General features: G+C 35.1%; 1 protein-coding gene across 3 annotated transcripts in view; it reads left to right on the top strand.

Annotated features, from left to right (window-relative positions):
* The first annotated feature begins 551 nt into the window (after nt 1-551).
* The window catches only part of LOC127848300 (advillin-like), a 150,033-nt gene continuing 130,543 nt past the window's right edge, over nt 552-20,041 (top strand). Inside the window, exon 1 of one of the 3 annotated variants that reach the window (XM_052380677.1) lies at nt 552-677. The gene's annotated coding sequence lies outside the window, so the exon portion shown is untranslated. The remainder of the gene's footprint in view (nt 678-20,041) is intronic. The other 2 variants (XM_052380678.1, XM_052380679.1) reach the window with 2 other exon arrangements.

Raw genomic sequence — 20,041 nt, 5'->3', positions numbered from 1 at the left:
AATTCAGTTGACGTTTCCTGACAATTTACAATCGCTTTTTATTTAATGCGTATGTGGTGTCTAGGGATATAGCAGTGATTTATAAACGATATTTCATCGAACAGTTGAAGACAAAAATATCACAGTTCACAGACTTTACTAGATAGGTTTAGATTCTATATTCCACTAGTGCAAATTTTATATATAAAATATTGGCAACAATAGGAATATTTTAACAGATCGCAAATTTCCTATTTTATTCATAGCTAACTCGTTTCGTCGGTTTTGATCGATAACGTTAGCGAGGATGAATCGAAACTTTGGGACGTTTGACGAGTATTTTTTATTTTATAAGGCAAGTACCGGTAACTCGTTTACATTAAAAACAACCTGGGCGTGTATTATCGCCCTTAACAAAAAAACCCGTTTTGCGAAAGAAAAAGATTTGGTTACAAAAAAGATTTTTCCAAGAAGATGTATCATTCAAATGTCTTTTTGTACGCGTAATTTGATACTTATTATTTTTCTGTAATAATAGCTTAACCATATTCGTACCGAAAACTATTCGAATTATGCATCATCCGCACTATTTCTTACCTGGCGTAGGTGTGGTGTTCTAAATATAGGTGCGTGTATCACTGCGAGCGGAAGTGGGTTACCTGTATAGAAGGTGCATTTTGGATTAATCGAAAATAAAGGTAATAACATAGATATATTGTTTCTGCAATGATGAACTTGGTTAATAATTTATTTGTAAGCTATAATGTTACATTAAGAAATTTTGATTATGCATGACACTTGTAGAAAGTACGCAAATTAAATGATGTAAACAACTGTCATAGGATTCGGTTCAATAAATGTCAATTTGCTCTAATTGAGTGAAAGTGGCATGGCAGTAATGAAAAAGCTATACTATGACAGCTAAACCATAGCGTTAATTCTTTTTGGCTTAATGAAGTTATGTTATGATTTATAATGCAGTATACATTATTGTGTGACATTTAATATAAATATAATTTTAGTAGTTATTTTATTATTCATTTCAAACTGATAATATGCATGTAATAGTCCAAATAAATAATATTGTATTTCAATTTGCAGGGGTGGCGAAATCAAATGTCCGAGTTGCCCGAGTCGTACATTTGCTTGTCTGGGCAACTGATATTTTTCAATTAAGTTGTCCGTGGACAACAAGTTTTTTAAAGTCGGGTCCAGGTATACAAAAAAATACATTGTATTAAAGCCGTAATTAAGTTTTACAAAACCGGATGTTGACACGCGATTACATTGTCAGTGCTATTTGCGGAGCAATCAAGCTAAAATACGGGCACTCTCCTGCGCAGTGATCTCCCTTATTCTACAAGAGACCGGGAGCATGCCGCATTTTCAACATTCGGCCCGACTGTTAGACAGTGTACAGACTGGTTTCTTTATATTTACAATCAGACGGAAATAAAAAGTATCAAACTAAGATAATCAAAACACGGTCTACCTTGCTATTTCAGACGACTTTAATGGTAAAGATGGAACATTTTATTTTTTTTTAAATATTCAACAACAGAGAAGAAACACGAAGCTTTGAGCAGTCCACCTCCCAAAAATACTAGAAAGATTATGATAAAAAATATGATCTAAGTAAACGCACCAGAACTTTTCAAAAAACCTGGCTTACAGATTTTCAATGGGTACCAGTTGATGATAATCAAATTGCTACCAGTAGCGGTGCAGAGCCTCAGTCTGATGAGGTCGACATATTGGACTAGTCTAATTTGTTAAGATAACGATGTACTAATGTTCAACACGTGTTTTAATAACACTAGCTTTGCAAGATTAAAAGTTTGACAAAGTCTTTATATTGTTTATAATATACTGTTATAATGAATGTACCATTGAAATACAACTATAAACAAAACAAGCAAATCATACTCATTTTGATATATTCCACATTATTTTACATTCATCAATAAATGCGTTTATAATTTATATAAACATTAACGGACAAGTGTAGTTCAGCAACGGACAAGTTAAATTTCCTAAATGGTTGTCCGTGGACAAGTATAGTTTTTTGAGATTTCGCCACCCCTGATTTGATAAATTTGTTTATCAGTAGAGTCATAAAACAGGATGAGCTCAATCCTGATTCTTCTATCACAGTTCATACTCGGGTTTCAATACTGGTACTTGTGTCTTAACTTGTATTGCTTACTTGACTTGATCACTCAAGTCATTACTTAAATATAAGCATTATTGAAATTCAAATAATATCAATAGAGAAGTTAGTTTACCCAAACATTTGAAAATATTTCTTATAATAAAAGGAAGACATAAACTAGAATCAATGTATATAGCCAGTAAATTTCTTGATTATTCAGAAATGTTTCCTTAATTTAAAATAAATGTGATATTGTTTCAGAAATTCGTATGAAAACATTTATTTTCTGTCCAATAAAAAAAGACTCAATTTAATAAATGCCAATAAATTGCAAAAACAGTAAGCATGCTTTTACAAACAGTTAGCAGGCTTTTATGCTTTGATTATGGTACAAACAATCAAATAATTCAAATAGAACGCTCTTTTCATGTGAAGTATGTGCGGGAATTAACACTAAAGAGCAGCATTTTAATAAGTTTAGAGTATGTGTTTTTCTTGATAAATACATTATCATGATATTACCTTATATGAAAGTGTCTTTTGTGTGGTATGATTAAAACATCAGAACAGGTTTTCATGGTATTACCCTGCAGTGCCAAGCTTGTTTTCTTTCTTAAGCTGGGGCTTTATAGTGGCCCCTTTCTAATCACCTAATCATACGGAAACCCTTCCCCCACCTAATTCCTTTAAAATACATCAATTTTGCAGTGGATTTTTACCCCTTCATTAGTTTTGTGAACAGTTTAGTTTAAACCTATTTATTTTAGCTCCATTGCATAGAAAGTAATTCCTACTTATTTGAAATGCTCTCGAGTCCGTTTCCTGGGCCTAGAACCAGCACTTGGTGTCTATATGGGAGATCGAAAGAACGCTCTCACAGCGGGGATCGAACCCGTGACCTCCCGGTCGCTAGGCAGACACCATATCCATTACACCACGGCGACCTTAAACAGTTTAACAGTGAACAGTTTAACTAAAAAATTGAAGGCCAGGATCAAAAAAAAGAAATGAGTTCTTTATGCCTCAAAAAGCATATTTTAATGACATTGGGTAAATGGGAATTATTGCAATCATCCCCATTAAGTTGTCAATGTCAAGTTAAAATAATTAATACTGGATTAAGCAGATAAGATATTTCATAATAAAAATAAGAAATTAACGTTAATAAGAATTTCAGTTATTTTTATTGGTAGTTTAAATTGTTAAAATTGTTAAACATTCAACATTCTTAATGTTATTTGCCTATGTTATTAGAACTGGGAATGGCCTGTTTGTTTGTGAATATTTTAAATATTTGAATATTCAATTTTGAAATTTGAGTGTATGTATGATTGGTTATTGTGTCATTGTGTCTTCTATTGAGCTTAAGATTATTTCTATTATTGTGCCCAGCCAGGCCATTACTACCAAGTGATGTGGCTTAATACAATTTAGGATGAAATATGTAAAACTTAAAATATACATGTATCTACACATTCTTTATTTTAAATATTGCTAAGGCCATATGGCACCTGAGATTGTTTGAAAAATCCCTCGTTGCTGCTTTCACCCTTGATGTTTTGATGCCTGAAGGGCTTGGACTGATAGGACGGGACACAAACTTAACATTAGAGGGTGACATGCCAGTATACGGTGGAATGTGACTGTCCTGTGTGGAAGTTTTACATGGGTTGCAATGCTACCCGTGATTTGTCATTTATACAGCATTATGATTCTGAGTCCAGGGGTTTTTCTGCCTATTTTGGGAAAAGGAGTCTGACCAAATTGGGAATTTTTTATCGACAAAATTGGTCATTTTGAGAATTTTTGCTTCGATGAAACGGCTCATTTGGGAAAAAATGTGAATTAATCATGCTTAAATAATTCAGTGGTTTAACAAATAAATTGGATTTTATTTGTTGTTTTGTCTTCTTTATGTAAACAGATGCAATATTGGGCATGTTCAACGTTAATTCAAGTACTGCAGTTTTGTTTTTCAGTTACAGTTACACTCTGTGATAAAAACTGAACAGTCAAACCCTTATAGCAAATATTTTTGACCAAAACAAACACTGGTCAGTCACACAAGTTATAAGACACTTCATTCTTAAAAAAAATAAAAAAAAATAAAAAAAATTTTTTTTTTTTTTTTTTTTGGAAATTGGGATTTTTTTAATAATTTCGGTTTGGGACTGGGTCCGTTTGCTTTGGGAGTGCCTCCGTTGTCCGGAGGCGCAGACAGTGCTGAAAAACCCCTGGAGTCTGATAGTAAAACGTTCATTTTGGTATGATATTTCTTCAGTAATTCTCACAGAATATTACAAAAATGAAGAAGTTAAAAAGGCTGCCCTTCTTTGTTGGATTTTTTTTTCTCTTCAGAAAGAGTCTGAAATAAAAAAGAAATAATGAAAAAGGCATCAACTTTCTGATTAAAAGGAACTATTGGAATGTAAAGAAAAACTGGATTCCTACTGCAATGTAAATTATATAATTAAGTCCCCTACCTGTTTCACCGGAGGGGACATATGGTTGCCGCTCCGTCTTTCAGTCAGTCAGTCTGTCTGTCTGTCTGTCTGTCACACTTTTCTGAATCCTGCGATAACTTTAAAAGTTCTTAATATTTTTTCATGAAACTTGGAACATAGATAGATGTCTATAATTATGGACATTATGCACGTCATTTCATTTCATTCCTCTGTCAAAAATTCTGGTCGCCAGGGGTGGCGAAATCTCAAAAAACTATACTTGTCCACGGACAACCATTTAGGAAATTTAACTTGCCCGTTGCTGAACTACACTTGTCCGTTAATGTTTATATAAATTATAAACGCATTTATTGATTAATGTTAAATAATGTGGAATATATCAAAATGAGTATGATTTGCTTGTTTTGTTTATAATTGTATTTCAATGGTACATTTATTATAGCAGTATATTATAAACAATATAAAGACTTTCTCAAACTTTAAATCTTGCGAAGCTAGTGTTATTAAAACATGTGCTGAACATAAGTACATTGTAATCTTAACAAATTAAACTAGTCCAATATGTGTACCTCATCAGACTGAGGCTCCGCTACTGGTAGCAATTTGATTATATAAACTGGTAACCATTGAAAATCGGTTAGCCAAGTTTCTTAAAAAGTTCTGGTGCGTTTACTTAGATCATATTTTTTATCATAATCTTTTTTAGTTTTTTGGGAGGTGGGCTGCTCAAAGCTTCGGGTTTCTGCTCCGTTGTTGAAGATTAAAAAAAAAAGTTTCATCTTTACCATTAAAGTCGTCTTAAATAACAAGGTAGGCCGTGTTTTGATTATCTTAGATTGATACTTTTTATTTCCGTCTGATTGTAAAAATAAAGAAACCAGTCTGTACACTGTCTAACAGTCGGGCCGAATGTTGAAAATGCGGCATGCTCCCGGTCTCATATAGAATAAGGGAGATCACTGCACAGGAAAGTGCACGTATTTTAGCTTGATTGCTCCGCAAATAGCACTGACAATGTAATCACGTGTCAACATCCGGTTTTGTAAAACTTAATTACGGCTTTAATACAATTAATTTTTGTATACCTGTACGCGACTTTTAAAAAACTTGTTGTCCACGGACAACTTAATTGAAAAAAGTCAGTTGCCCAGACAAGCAAATGTATGACTCGGGCAACTCGGACATTTGATTTCGCCACCCCTGGTCGCTATGGCAACAAATAGACTAGAAATACTGCTTAAATGGTGGTTTTCTGGATCCTGCGATAATTTTAAAAGTTCTAAATATTTTTCATGAAACTTGGAACATGGATAGATGTCTATATGGACATTATGCACGTCATTTCATTTCGTTCCTACGTCAAAAATTCTGGTTGCTATGGCAACAAATAGACTAGAAATACTGCTGAAATGGTGGTTTTCTGGATCGTGCGATAACTTTTAAAGTTGTTAATATTTTTTCATTAAAACTTGAAACATGGATAGATGGCAATATGGACATTATGCACGCCATTTAATTTTGTTCCTACGTCAAAAATTCTGGTTGCTATGGCAACAAATATATAACTAGAAATGGCGCGGCAGAGGCCAACGCATATCCCCATGCTGCATGTTTGACCCAGGGGCGCCCCATGGTTGGTAATGGGTCCATGCCTAGTTGAGATTGATCGTATTGTCATTAGAGAAGTTCAGTATCAATAAGAAGTGAATCGGTGTAGAAATGAAGAAATTATAGTAAAAGACAATTTTGGGTGGGTGTTGCCTATTATGGGCGGAGCACCCCAGGGTTGGTAAAGGGGCCATACATAGATGAGATTGACCTTATTGTCATAAGAGATGTTCAGTATCAATTTGAAGTAAATCGGTGTAGAATTACTGGAAATGAAGAAATTATAGTAAAAGGAAATTTATGGTAGGCGTGGCCTATGTGGGCGGGGCGCCCCAGGGTTGGTAATGGCGCCATGCATAGTTGAGATTGACTGTATTGTCATAAAAGAGGTTCAGTATCAATTTGAAGTGAATCGGTGTATAAATGAAGATATAGTAAAAGGCAATTTTGGGTGGGCGTGGCCTATGTGGGCGGGGCGCCCCAGGGTTGGTAATCGGGACATTCATAGATGAGATTAACTTATTGTCATAAGAGAGGTTCAGTATCAATTTGAAGTGGGCGTGGCCTATGTGGGTGTGGCCTATTATGGGCGGGGTGCCCCAGGGTTGGTAATGGGGCCATACATAGTTGAGATTGACCATATTGTCATAAGAGAAGTTCAGTATCAATTAGAAGTGAATCGGTGTAGAAATGAAGAAATTATAGTAAAAGACAATTTTGGGTGAGTGTGGCCTATTATGGGCGGGGCGCCCCAGGGTTGGTAATGGGGCCTTACATAGTTGAGATTGACTGTATTGTCATAAGCACGGATCATATTTTTTTCGGTTTTGACGGTCCTAGACCGATTGGGGTCATGAAAGACCGATTGAAAAACCCAAACAGTCGGTCCGATTCTATTTGCTAAAATTCCCATGTCATGAAATCGATAACACAGTGAACATGCTAACACACCCTATTTACATTCTCATCTCGATTAGGTGTGATAAACCATTCGCTGCAGTTTCTAAACCGGTCTGGACCAGTTTATTGCACGTCAGCCGACTAGTATCAGAGTATGCCCAAGAAGCGAAGATTCGCACAGTTGTGTATTGGTCATGCGTGAATAACCCCGTGTCAATATCAATCGATAATTTCACTAGCTTATACCTTGCACACTAATCGGTCCGTAATGTGTACTCGTCCACGATAAAATCGTTGACAGTTACTTCGGAGATGAAAACCTCGATGTTATCCTCGTGGAAATTGTGCATTTCATGCATGATACAGTAAACTTTCATATAAACAAAGAAGAAAATAGGATATTCTGCAATAATTGTGGGCAGACCTTATACACTGAAAGCACGCGCTGTAACTAAACACAACATGCCGATACATTTTCCACCAGCGTAATAGGGTGCCCTAGGGTTGGTAATGGGGCCATGCATAGCTGAGATTGACCGTATTGTCATAAGAGAGGTTCAGTATCAATTTGAAGTGAATCGGTGTAGAAATGCAGAAATTATAGAAAAAGGCAATTTTGGGTGGGCGTGGCCTACCGGTATGTGGCCCGGGCGCCCCAGGGTTGGTAATGGGGCCATGCATAGTTGAGATTGACCTTAGTGTCATAAGAGAGGCTCAGTATCAATTTGAAGTAAATCGGTGCAGAAATGAAGAAGTTAATGTAAAATAACTTTAAAAAATGAGTGAAAATATCTGGCCCGGCCCCGCCTCAACCCCCATAACATGGCCAGGATGGACAGACAGACGCACATCAATACAATATCCCCACTTTTTCTCCGAAAAACGTGGGGATAATAAAAAAATCTGAAAATGGTGGAGCCGGTAGGGGACTTATATTGCTTGACAATAGTCTTGTTATTCATCAATTCTTTTAAATAAAAAAATATTCAATAAAAGGATAAAATCTAATAAAATAAGAAGAAATTTATTTGAACAAATTGCCAAAAATAAAGATGAAAGAACAAAGACAAAGTGAATGAATATCATGACTGAAACGAGCTTTAGAAAGAAATAAAGTTGACATCACTTACCGGTAAACCAAATGAGCTATCATGTTTGGTCTGTCAAGCGCATGGAAACAGAACACTCACAATAATGTTGTACAAAAGAGCCAAAATAATGAGCTGGCCAGTCTCATTATAAGATGATTTCCATCTAAGAATGCATACTGAGGAAATCCATATACAGTGAGCTACCATACATAATGTGCATCCTGTTTTTAAATTCAAAAGTGGAGAGAATTTTTTTTTACAAAAACTAGGAAATCGAACCGAAAATGGTTGCCATTTTAATATTGCGCAATAAAATAATACAAAATAATTGGAAAGCTTTTGTTTGTATGCAAAAGAGGATGCGTTTTTATGATAAAGAGTATTGGTTGCACAGCTCTATATTTTTTCTGGAAATTGTGTAATTATCTATCCTTAAAAGCATGCGTAAACAAGACTTCATGTAAATCATGTACATCATGTCATTCTTCCTCGGGAAAACCTGTGCATTTTAATTTGAAAGCTGAATAACTACTTAATAGAGCATGGGAGACAACTTAAACTTTAACGTTTGTTTAAATAGTCGTAGAGCAGTTTCTTTTTTTCAAAATTGACTGCTGAATAAAATTTTGCAGCGCATGGGAGACAACTCACTCAAAGATCTTTACATTTTGTTAAAAAAATCGTAGTGTATTTTTGTTTAATGTGAAAACTTTTGTGTAAATTTAAAACAATTTTTTAATGCTCTATCTCCAGGGCTACAGTAGATGAGATACGTAAGTTTCTAAAACTGTTCATCTTTTATGTGGGACAAGCGGGGTTATTGTTTGTCGCTCCACACAGGTCTAGGTTGGCGCTAAGAGCAATAAGTAGCAGCCAGATTTCAGCATTTCAATGACGTTCCCACATCGTAAGCTAATATTCTCTATTAATGAGTGTGTCTGTCGCTTTGTGTGTGAAATCATAAAAGTATTGGTATCAAGGAATTAAATTATCAAGCAAACCACATGTAAATAAAATATTGAATAGTTTGTTCATAAAATACTTCATTTCCTTAATTTTCTTTTCATTTTTTTTCATTTTCATGTAATGACAGTATTGGGTATCTCCTTTATGCTTCTCCCAACCCTCTGTCACCATTTTTTTTACATTTCAAACAATATAGTCTGTTTTTTTGTTTTGCTCTTTCAAAATACATCTAATGCAAAGTATTAGTCGTAAATGTAGGTATTTTTAATAGTTTCAACAGGCTAAAACTTTCCTATTGTGTGCATTAATGCCGTTGTAAATTTTACTTATAGATTTATTTTAATACTATATGTACTTAGTCTTCATTTATATTTATGTGTATATTTTGTTGCAGTACATGGTCTGTTGCAACACGCACGCTTCCCATGGGTTGAATGTTGATCGACATATTTCGCTCTTGTTATTATGTTTGTGAAAATTGTCTCAGATGATTTTTTTGCAGTGTGTTCCTAAACCAAACAAAATAAAAAGGATGGCCTCCTTTTATTTGAAAGTGTGGGATACGGATTTATCACCTAATTACAACCACGGCATGCCTTTTAGACTTTCAAGTTGCCATTTCAAGTCCTTACCTCTTCAGACTGGATGACTCTCCTGACATTAGGCATATACTTTAAGATATAATTAACGCCACTCACTATTAATAATAATATGTTTATAACTTCAGTTGAATTTATTTAATACTTTTAATAAAATACTGTAAACTTTATTATTTTAGGAATTGTAAATGATGATAATCCCTTAATTAACTGCTATTTTTTACTTTTTGTGGGAGTTTATTTCACATGCTTTAACTTAATGTACACATTCTTTTTTAAAGCTATGATAATTCTAAACTAGAAATGGCGCGGCAGAGGCCGACGCGTATCCCCACGCCGCATGTTTGACACAGGGGCGCCCAGGGTTTGAAATTGGGCCACGCATAGTTGAGATTGACCGTATTGTCATAAGAGATGTTCAGTATAAATGTGAAGTAATTCAATGTACAAATGAAGAAGTTAATGTAAAATAACCTGAAAAATGAGTGAAAATCTATACCCTAATTTCTCCTCCTCATCTTGCTGTCCTAACAAATCTAATAATGAATCAACTTCACTGTAATCAATTATGTACATGTCATCCTAATTGGAATGACTTATGAGATGACTGAACATGCTCTCTCATAGCCAATCTTCTTGCTTCTGTTTTGGAAAAGTTATGATTTGAGGTTAAATGGTTGACTAAATATTAGCATCACAGAAATTTTCTACCGCAATCTTGTACACAACATTAATATGTTGAATTTCATGTCTGTCTTCGATGTGCCTGTTCAAAGTCCATCTTGCTTTAAATTGTTTCTCACGTTTTTCCGACACACTTGACAGATTTTCAGTAATGAGTCTAAAATTGTAATTGCACAAATTGAAAGTTTCAGCCCTTTTATAGATTCTTGAGGCTATATTCCATGAGTTTCTCATGCTTTTTATGCTTGACTGCATTCTATCTCTTCTCTCATAAACAGGTGTCCCTTTGCGCAAATATTTTATAATCCCTTGTATAAACATTAGATTGAGCTAAACCATTTCACAGATGAGTTAACACAAACAATTTAATACGAAATACATCTCTGCGCCACTACTGTGTATCTCTATGCGCCACTTTGATTTATTTAATTTTTTAGCCGGATTTTTTTCGAAAAAATCTCGGCTTATAGATTGATGTTGTCGGGCGGGCGGGGGGGGCGGGGGGGCGGGCGGGCGGCGTGCTCGAAAATGTTAAAGTTCTTATTTCATGGTATAACTTTGGTATGCTTGGACCTAGAGTCTTCAAACTTGACATGAAGGTTGGCCAGGATTAACAGATGACCACTGGTCATTTCAAGGTCATTCATTTGAAGGTCAAGGTCACTGTGACCTTCAATATAAAAAATGTTAAAGTTCTTATAACTTTGGTATGCTTGGACCTAGAGTCTTGAAACTTGACATGAAGGTTGGCCATAACTAGTTAGTAACCACTGGTCATTTCAAGGTCATTCATTTGAAGGTCAAGGTCACTGTGACCTTGAATGTAAAAATGTTAAAGTTCTTATTTCATGGTATAACTTTGGTATGCTTGGACCTAGAGTCTTCAAACTTGACATGAAGGTTGGCCAGGATTAACAGATGACCACTGGTCATTTCAAGGTCATTCATTTGAAGGTGAAGGTCACTGTGACCTTCAATATAAAAATGTTAAAGTTGTTATAACTTTGGTATGCTTGGACCTAGAGTCTTGAAACTTGACATGAAGGTTGGCCAGAACTAGTAAGTAACCACTGGACATTTCAAGGTCATTCATTTGAAGGTCAAGGTCACTGTGACCTTGAATGTAAAAATGTTAAAGTTGTTATAACTTTGGTATGCTTGGACCTAGAGTCTTGAAACTTGACATGAAGGTTGGCCAGAACTAGTAAGTAACCACTGGACATTTCAAGGTCATTCATTTGAAGGTCAAGGTCACTGTGACCTTGAATGTAAAAATGTTAAAGTTCTTATTTCATGTTATAACTTTGGTATGCTTGTACCTAGAGTCTTCAAACTTGAAATAAAGATTGGCCAGTACTAGAAGATGACCACTGGTCATTTCAATGTCATTCATTTGAAGGTCAAGGTCACTGTGACCTTAAATGTTAAAATGTTAAAATTGTTATAACTTTGGTATGCTTGGACATAGAGTCTTCAAACTTGACATGAAGGTTTGCAAGCACACTTAGATGACCACTGGTCATTTCAAGGTCATTCATTCTAAGGTCAAGGTCACTGTGACCTTGAATGTAAAAATGTTAAAGTTCTTATAACTTTGGTAGGTAAAAATGTTAAAGTTCTTATTCCATGTTATAACTTTGGTATGCTTGTACCTAGAGTCTTCAAACTTGACATAAAGGTTGGCCAGTACTAGAAGATCACCACTGCTCATTTCAATGTCATTCATTTGAAGGTCAAGGTCACTGTGACCTTCAATGTTAAAATGTTAAAATTGTTATGTATATGCATGCATTCAAAACATAACACAAGGTTTGCTCATGCCTTGAAAAGTACTTACATTTCATTTTGACCTTTGAACAATATTTCAGTAATTTAAGTATTGCATTGACAAAAACACGAAAGGTACTTTCCTGTCACTTAAATCAAAAATCCGGCTTCAATGCGGTCATCTCCGACCGCGGAACTCTTGTTTATATCATTTGGCAGGTTATTTACTTACCTCCCTTTAAAGCTTATTACTTCCCTTGGATTTGTTTTTTTGACCTTTGACCTTGAAGGATGACATTGACCTTAACCTTTAACCACTCAAAATCTGCAGCTCCATGAGATACACATGCATGCCAAATATCAAGTTGCTATCATCAATATTGCAAAAGTTAAGGCCAATGCACCATACCGAGGGGCATAAAAATAAGTGAAAATCTCTGACCCGGCCCCGCCCCAACCCCCATAACTTTTGACCCAGGGGTCAGATCAAAATTCCGTCACTGTCACCGTCGCACATATGCTCATAGCTACCATGTATGTAAGTTTCAAGGTTCTAGTGCTAATAGTGTAGGAGGAGCAGGTGGCCAGGACGGACGGACAGACGCACATCAATACAATATCCCCACTTTTTCTACGAAAAACATGGGGATAAAAATAATATTTTTCTGAACTGGGAACAAGTCCCTTAAAAAATATGGAGCAGTTAGACTCAAAAAGTCAGTAAATATATTTAATGTATTAAGTTTTTACAGTTAGAGTGTAGACTCAAAAAGTCAGTAAATGTATTTAATGTATTCAACCATTTATGCCTAGTGTCTAGAAAAAGGCCTAAGCAAACAGCGTAGACCCAGATGATGCGGCGTCTCATCAGGGTCTGTGCTGTTTGCTTAAAGGAATTTCTGAAAGAAATATTCTAAATAAGGAAATAAATATACTAGACATCCCTAATTATGCCCCCTTTCGAAGGTATATAGTTTTCGCACTGTACGTCTGTCTGTCAGTCTGTCACACTTTTCGTGTCCGCTCTCTAATTCAAATAGTTTTCATCCGATGGGTCATGCCGGGTCAAAAACTAGGTCACGGGGTCAAAAAAACAAATCCAAGGGAAGTAATAAGCTTTAAATGGACATAATTATCTGACCTGCCAAATTATATTTTTTTGTTTAATAAATCAAAGCGGCGCAGTAGGCGGCATTGTGTTTCTGACAAACACATCGTGGTAAAGGTCAAGGTCATCCTTCAAGGTCTAAGGTCAAAAATACAAATCCATGGGAAGTTATAAACTTTAAAGGGAGATAATTATTCAGTATTGATCATTGGAACTTGATATTTGGCATGCATGTGTATCTCATGGAGCTGCACATTTTGAGTGGTGAATCTACAGTCACGGTTGTGGCTTTTAATTATTTGCTACTAAAAATAGAGATTTGTTAGAGAAAATTATTTTCAAGGGAAGTAATTTATATAATTATAAATCTGAGATTATATATTTCCTTGCCAAGAATTTAAGTTCTTTTCACAGTTACTGTACAGATTTTTATTTTGATTATTTATAACTCAAATGATTGATTTGTCAAAGTTTTTTTTAAATGATATAATTATCATTTCTTTCCTATACTGAATTTGTGAATGGTAGGGTTCATTACATACCTGTGGACTTATGTCCATAGATACATGATGAACTCTGGCTATGATCTCTTTGATAAACCACAGGCCTTGGTTGTCAGTGATGTCTGACTTGGTCATTATACCGCCACAAACAAAGTTTAGGGGGGTATATAGGAGTGAACTTGTCGGTCGGTCGGTCTGTCTGTCGATCTGTATTAAGTTTCCGCTCTCTAATTCAAGTAGTTTTCAACGATCTTCACCAAACTTGGTCAGAAATTGTATCTACATGATGTCTAGGCCAAGTTCGAACATGGGCCTTGCCGAATCAAAAACTAGGTCACGGGGTCACTTTGTGCGTTTTAAACATTCAGCATGTTGTCCGCTCTCTAATTCAAGTAGTTTTCATCCAATTTTCACCAAACTTGGTCAGAAGTTGTATCTAGATGATGTCTAGGCCAAGTTCGAACATGGGCCTTGCCGGGTCAAAAACTAGGTCACGGGGTCACTTAGTGCGTTTTAAACATTCAGCATGTTGTGCTCTCTAATTCAAGTAGTTTTCATCCAATCTTCACCAAACTTGGTCAGAAGTTGTATCTACATGATGTCTATGCCAAGTTCGAACATAGGTCTTGCCGGGTCAAAAACTAGGTCACGGGGTCACTTAGTGCGTTTTAAACATTCAGCATGTTGTCCGCTCTCTAATTCAAGTAGTTTTCATCCAATCCTCACCAAACTTGGTCAAGTTTTATCTAAATGATCTCTAGGACAAGTTTCAACATGGGCCATTCTGGGCCTAAAACTAGGTCACGGGGTCACTTAGTGTGTTTTTTAACATTCAGCATGGTGTCCCCTCTCTAATTCAAGTAGTTTACATCCGATCTTCACCAAACTTAAGGCCAAGTTTTCATCCAATCCTCACCAAACTTGGTCACAAGTTTTATCTAAATGATCTCTAGGCCAAGTTAGAACATGGGCCTTTCTGGGTCAAAAACTAGGTCAAGGGGTCACTAAGTGCGTTTTAAAAATTGAGTATGGTGTCCGCTGTTTTTTGCGAAGACGACATGCAAAATATTATGTGTCAATGCGGCATGTGGGGGTATTCGTCACGTCTGTAACAAAGCTCTAGTTTTTTACTGTCTACAGGCCCCCCCCCCTGTTTGGACTGGACAAAATCCAAGGGAAGTAATAAGCTTTAAAGGGAGATTATTTCTATACCTACCAAATGATAAAAAGAAATTTTATTTCAAAGCGGCACAGTAGGGAACATTGTGTTTCTGACAAACACATCTCTTGTTTTTGAAATTAATTGATCCAATTTAGAAGGATGGGAGAGTCCACTAAGCATAATTGGGTTAAGTTACTTTAATTAAGGCTTTATAGAATGACTGTTGCCTCAGAAGAGAAATCCTGTTTTAAAAAAAAATCTTCCTAGTAACGAAATAACTGTTTAATTATTTACGATTACCTTTAACATTAATGAATTTATCTTTTTGTAAGGCACACTACTTTATCTAACGGTTCAGCTTACGTTAAGATTTGCTAAAGAGACCTAGAGGCCCTCACCTAAAAACAATCCATCAAAGTAAACAAGGCAGCTATGAAAGCATTTTGCCACCAAATTTTTTAAGAGATTTATTGATCTAGTGAGTAATAAACATGTAAATATTGGCTCCAATATGAATTGTTAATGAAGTGAATGTTTGCAGATGGGTTAATGTATTGCTTGAAGAGAGGCATTTGTTTATCCACCCCACTCTAGGTATGTGAGCAACCACTGAGTTTACTGGATAATACCTCACTTTAAGATGTCACAATTCACTGTTGTAAATTTCAAACAGCAAGGTCTGAAAGCAAATGATTGGTGTTTGGGTTCTTTGTATCACTGATGAAGGATAGGTCAGTGAATATTACATGATTTGAGCATTGTCAATTGGACATGTGTCTCATACCATATGTTGCATAGGTAGCTCCGGACAGAGTAGCCCCAGACAGTATAGCCCCTGACCAGACTGCATGACTGATGGCTGGCCTGGTAAATTAATGTAAACTTATTTAGCTTATTGATTGATTCAACAGTTTTAATCAGAGCTGGATTTTCAATGACCTTATACAGTTCAGAAGTTCATTGAGGTTACATCACACCACAAATAGGTGACATTGTTGATGCCTACTCCCATATGTAAACAATTCCAATTGTAATAAGATAGAATTAATTGCTGATAAAGCATCTTGGAGCTTGTTAAACATGGAGAAAAAAGAATGTTGGCTTGATTGTGGATGTAACGGGATAGTTCAACTTGGAATGTTTCACACCCAGACTGGTGTTATTTGACTTGGTGTACACTGACCTTTGCTTGAATACTTTATGGTTACAATAAAGGTTCATTTAGTTTCACTGACTTCATTTAAGTTAAGTGACAACATTAAGTTTAACTGACTACATTTAGGTTAACTTACAAACTTTTATGTAAACTGACCACATTTATTAAAGGTCAACACAACATTTATGTTAACTTACAGTAATTGTTAAAACCAAAATTAGGAAAAAAAGTTACCAGATATACATGCACTGGTAGAATTTGGGCTTGGTCTTAACACTAAGGTGTCAAAACATAAACAATTGCAATTAACTTTTAAATAAAAGGAAAAAATCAATTAAGGCATTTGTTGGAATCAATGTGCAATTTTTAAGAAGGTTGGTGTTCTTTTTTACGAAAAAAAAATCTTTCACATACCCATAAGACACTCCTTAACTTTCAAATGTTATGCAGTAACATTAAGTAACTTTACACTTACTTGTGCTCGTTTTTTATAACGTTGTGTAATATAATATATTATATTATTATACATACTGAAGTTAGGTTAACAAAGCTAAAGTGTGTTACACTTTTTAAGAAAGGCATATTGTGTCATAAAAAATAGAACAAATTGTGTATGAAACAAAAAGTTTTATGTTCAGTTCCTAATTCTTATCTCGTAGCCCATTGAGTCATATTAGCAGCATTGTTTTCTAAGTGCATGTTGATAAGACCCGCAGTTTCTGTCTTTGGAATTTGTATGATGCTCAGCTACAGAGAGTAAATCAATCAGCTATTACAAAAATATGTGACATAGATTTATAAAACAATGGTTCTATGTGCCAAAAGGCATTACATGCTATAATGAGATGCCAATGTAAAGAATGTGCCAAGATACAGATCTATGTTTGATAACTGCTTCACCAATGAATGAACTTTGACTTTAAACAAAAAACCCATAGCCCAGTAAACAGTTTGACTCAATCAGCTCAATTGGTTTTAAATGTATGTTATTCAGTGCTCACTCTGGCCTTCAGAAAATAATAGCCATAATTTTTTTCCTTACAAAAATAATAGCCAAAACATATGCGGACTTTTCCGCAAAACGGTACTGAAGGCAAAAAAAAAAAGAAAAACAATGAATCTCATTTTACCTATGTTTTATGAAATGTATATCTATTGGTTTTAAGTTATAATATAAATATATACTTAAAAACAAGCATAATATCAGTGTGTCATTTTCTTATAAAATATTATCATGGCTTTACAATAAAAAATACATTCAATGTTGTGGGTGTGACTTAACAAACCAGATCTAAGCTCCAGTTACATACACATAAGAATTAAGGGCAGAGGCCCCAACCCACCCAGAGCCCTGGGCTATACTATTTTTTATAGTTTTTCCAATTGCAATTTTTGGTGAATACAACTCGAAATATTATCAACCACACCTTTCGTATCACCGCATGTGTATTCGTCATTCTATTTTTGCTATTATGAACTTCGAAAATAAATCATAATCGACGAAAAAATACAGAATCCGAAAACGGTAATCCGAAAAATTGTACGCGTTTTGCACATGAAATATGCATAATATAAAATATGAATATGCATAATCTAAAATGTGCATATCGTTCGACTACTTTATCTCTTTATACGACGTTTGCCATCGGCCGCAATATTGTAGGCAGAGGCCAATATCAATTGTAAATGATTTATTCCATCAATTAACGTCACAGCGCGTGAGTTAAAATACACCACCTCAGTGTAATTCCAAACACGTGTTTGCTGGCCATGGAATATGCCGGGTCCCTTTGAATTGGAAAAACCAGGTTACCTGGTTAAAAATTGAAATCATTATGTTAAAGCAGACGACAACAGCGGTAATTACGGGGATAATTAGTTGATGGCGATTAAATAATTATTTCATCAAGCAATGTTCAACGTAATCTAATTGCAGAAAAAACGACGTGAAAAACTAAACCAGCCGACAATATAAGCGGCGATTTCATGACGATTAAATAATAATTGGCGAAAATTTATCAAAGATCTAACAGTTACCGATAATTGGTAAAGCACGGGGAGATTAAAAACGTTTTTTCCGAAATATATCACTGCTGTCGGACACTGATTTAGAAAAACGCTCCAGGCCACAATGTCGCAAAAGTTATTGACGCGTGTATGACAATACACAGGGTCGAGTGTGTACACAGGTAATCTCGTTTATCGATTTTCCTGCTTGATGGCCCGATTTGCAGGCGTTTCGCATTCGCCGGACAACATTAAGAGGCAATTGTTTTTTGATACACAGGGTCGAGTGTGTACACGGGTAATCTTGTTTATCGATTTTTCCTGCTTGATGGCCCGATTTGCAGGCGTTTCGCATTCGCCAGACAACATTAAGAGGCAATTTTTTTTTTGATGTAGGAGGATAAAATAATCGCCATTTTTTCTAGACAATTTTAAGAAATAATAGCCAGTTGGATAAAATAATCGCCATTGGCGATAATGTCTGGCAGCAGCGTGAGCACTGGTTATTAGGTAATTAATTCAATATTTTTTTTATAAATAAATCATTTAATTAACAAATATTAAATGATATATTTATATAAATGTTAAAATTAATTTAATAAATTAAATATTTAAAAAAACTGTGTCAATCTTTCTAGCACTGACTAAAAACCTGTTACAGGTAATTCATAACAGCAACCAGATATTGTCCATTTTACAACTGAGGATCCAAGGACACTCAATTCTTATTCTATTTGGTATTTTCATCAACACTAACAGCTTGACATCAGCTACCCTGACTTCTCCTTTTATTGAAAGTTGACTTGTTGTTGTAGACAATTATGTACAGGGCTCAGGGCCCTCAATCTGTCAAATCCACGGCCGAAATTCGGCTGCATTCCCCCCTGTAAAGTATACTTTTTTTCCCTTTTTGGGGGAAAAATTCCCCCTAAAAAAAAATAATTTTTTTTTTTATAGATAGATGTCTCATAACTACTATATCTCAATTCTATTTTAATTTAATCTTGTCAAACAAACTAAATTATGAAATAAGCAATGAATATAGTGCAAACATGTACAAATGTAATAATTAGAGAGTAAGTTAAAAATCCCCCAAAAAGGGAAACGCCATGAAAATTCCCCCTGCTATGGGTAGCGACCCGCTTCCCCTAAAATGGATTGAGGGCCCTGGGGCTATACAAGGGTATCAGTCCACTATAACATTTATTTGTTAATGAAACGGTAAATATTAAAGCATGATTATATGATCAGGAAATTACCATGAATACATGCTTTACTTTGTTGTGATCAAATGCTTGTGTAATCAAATGCAAAGTGCAGGCAACATTATGTTTGGCAAATTCATTGATTTACATATTCAATAATAAGTTATAAACATAATCTTTATGGAGTTGTAGAGCATTTAAAATGTCTACTTCACTGATCACATATTTATTTTATAATTATTGCTCAACCAACGCAAACAATCATATTTTATATAATGACATCATCTTAAATCACAAATGTAATTGCTTAAAATCCTCCATTGATGAATATTTAAACAAGATTCCCTCGCTGACCTCTTCAGCATATATATTGAAATAAATATAATGAATAGTATCTAAGCTTGTTAAATACTTCTCTAAGACATTAACATGTTCACTCCTTTTTCTTTTTAGGCTCTGACAACATATGTTACTCTTGCAATTTGTGAAGCATGTATAATTATAGTGTGTACATGAGAAAAATTGAGTCCCAAGTAAAGAATTACATGTTATCAATAGAGGCATGTGTGCAAGTGGTAGATTTATCCAGAAACATTGAGTATAATTCACTTGAGCCTTGGGAACTTGCAGATAGTTTAAATGTAATTAATACCCAATTTGGAAGTCAGAATATATTAAACCTTGTACAA

The sequence above is a fragment of the Dreissena polymorpha genome, chromosome 10 (assembly GCF_020536995.1).
Source record: "Dreissena polymorpha isolate Duluth1 chromosome 10, UMN_Dpol_1.0, whole genome shotgun sequence".
In the NCBI taxonomy this organism is placed as follows: Eukaryota; Metazoa; Mollusca; class Bivalvia; order Myida; family Dreissenidae; genus Dreissena; species Dreissena polymorpha.
Note: the sequence above shows the minus strand (reverse complement) of the source record. Positions and strands in the feature narration are given on the sequence as shown.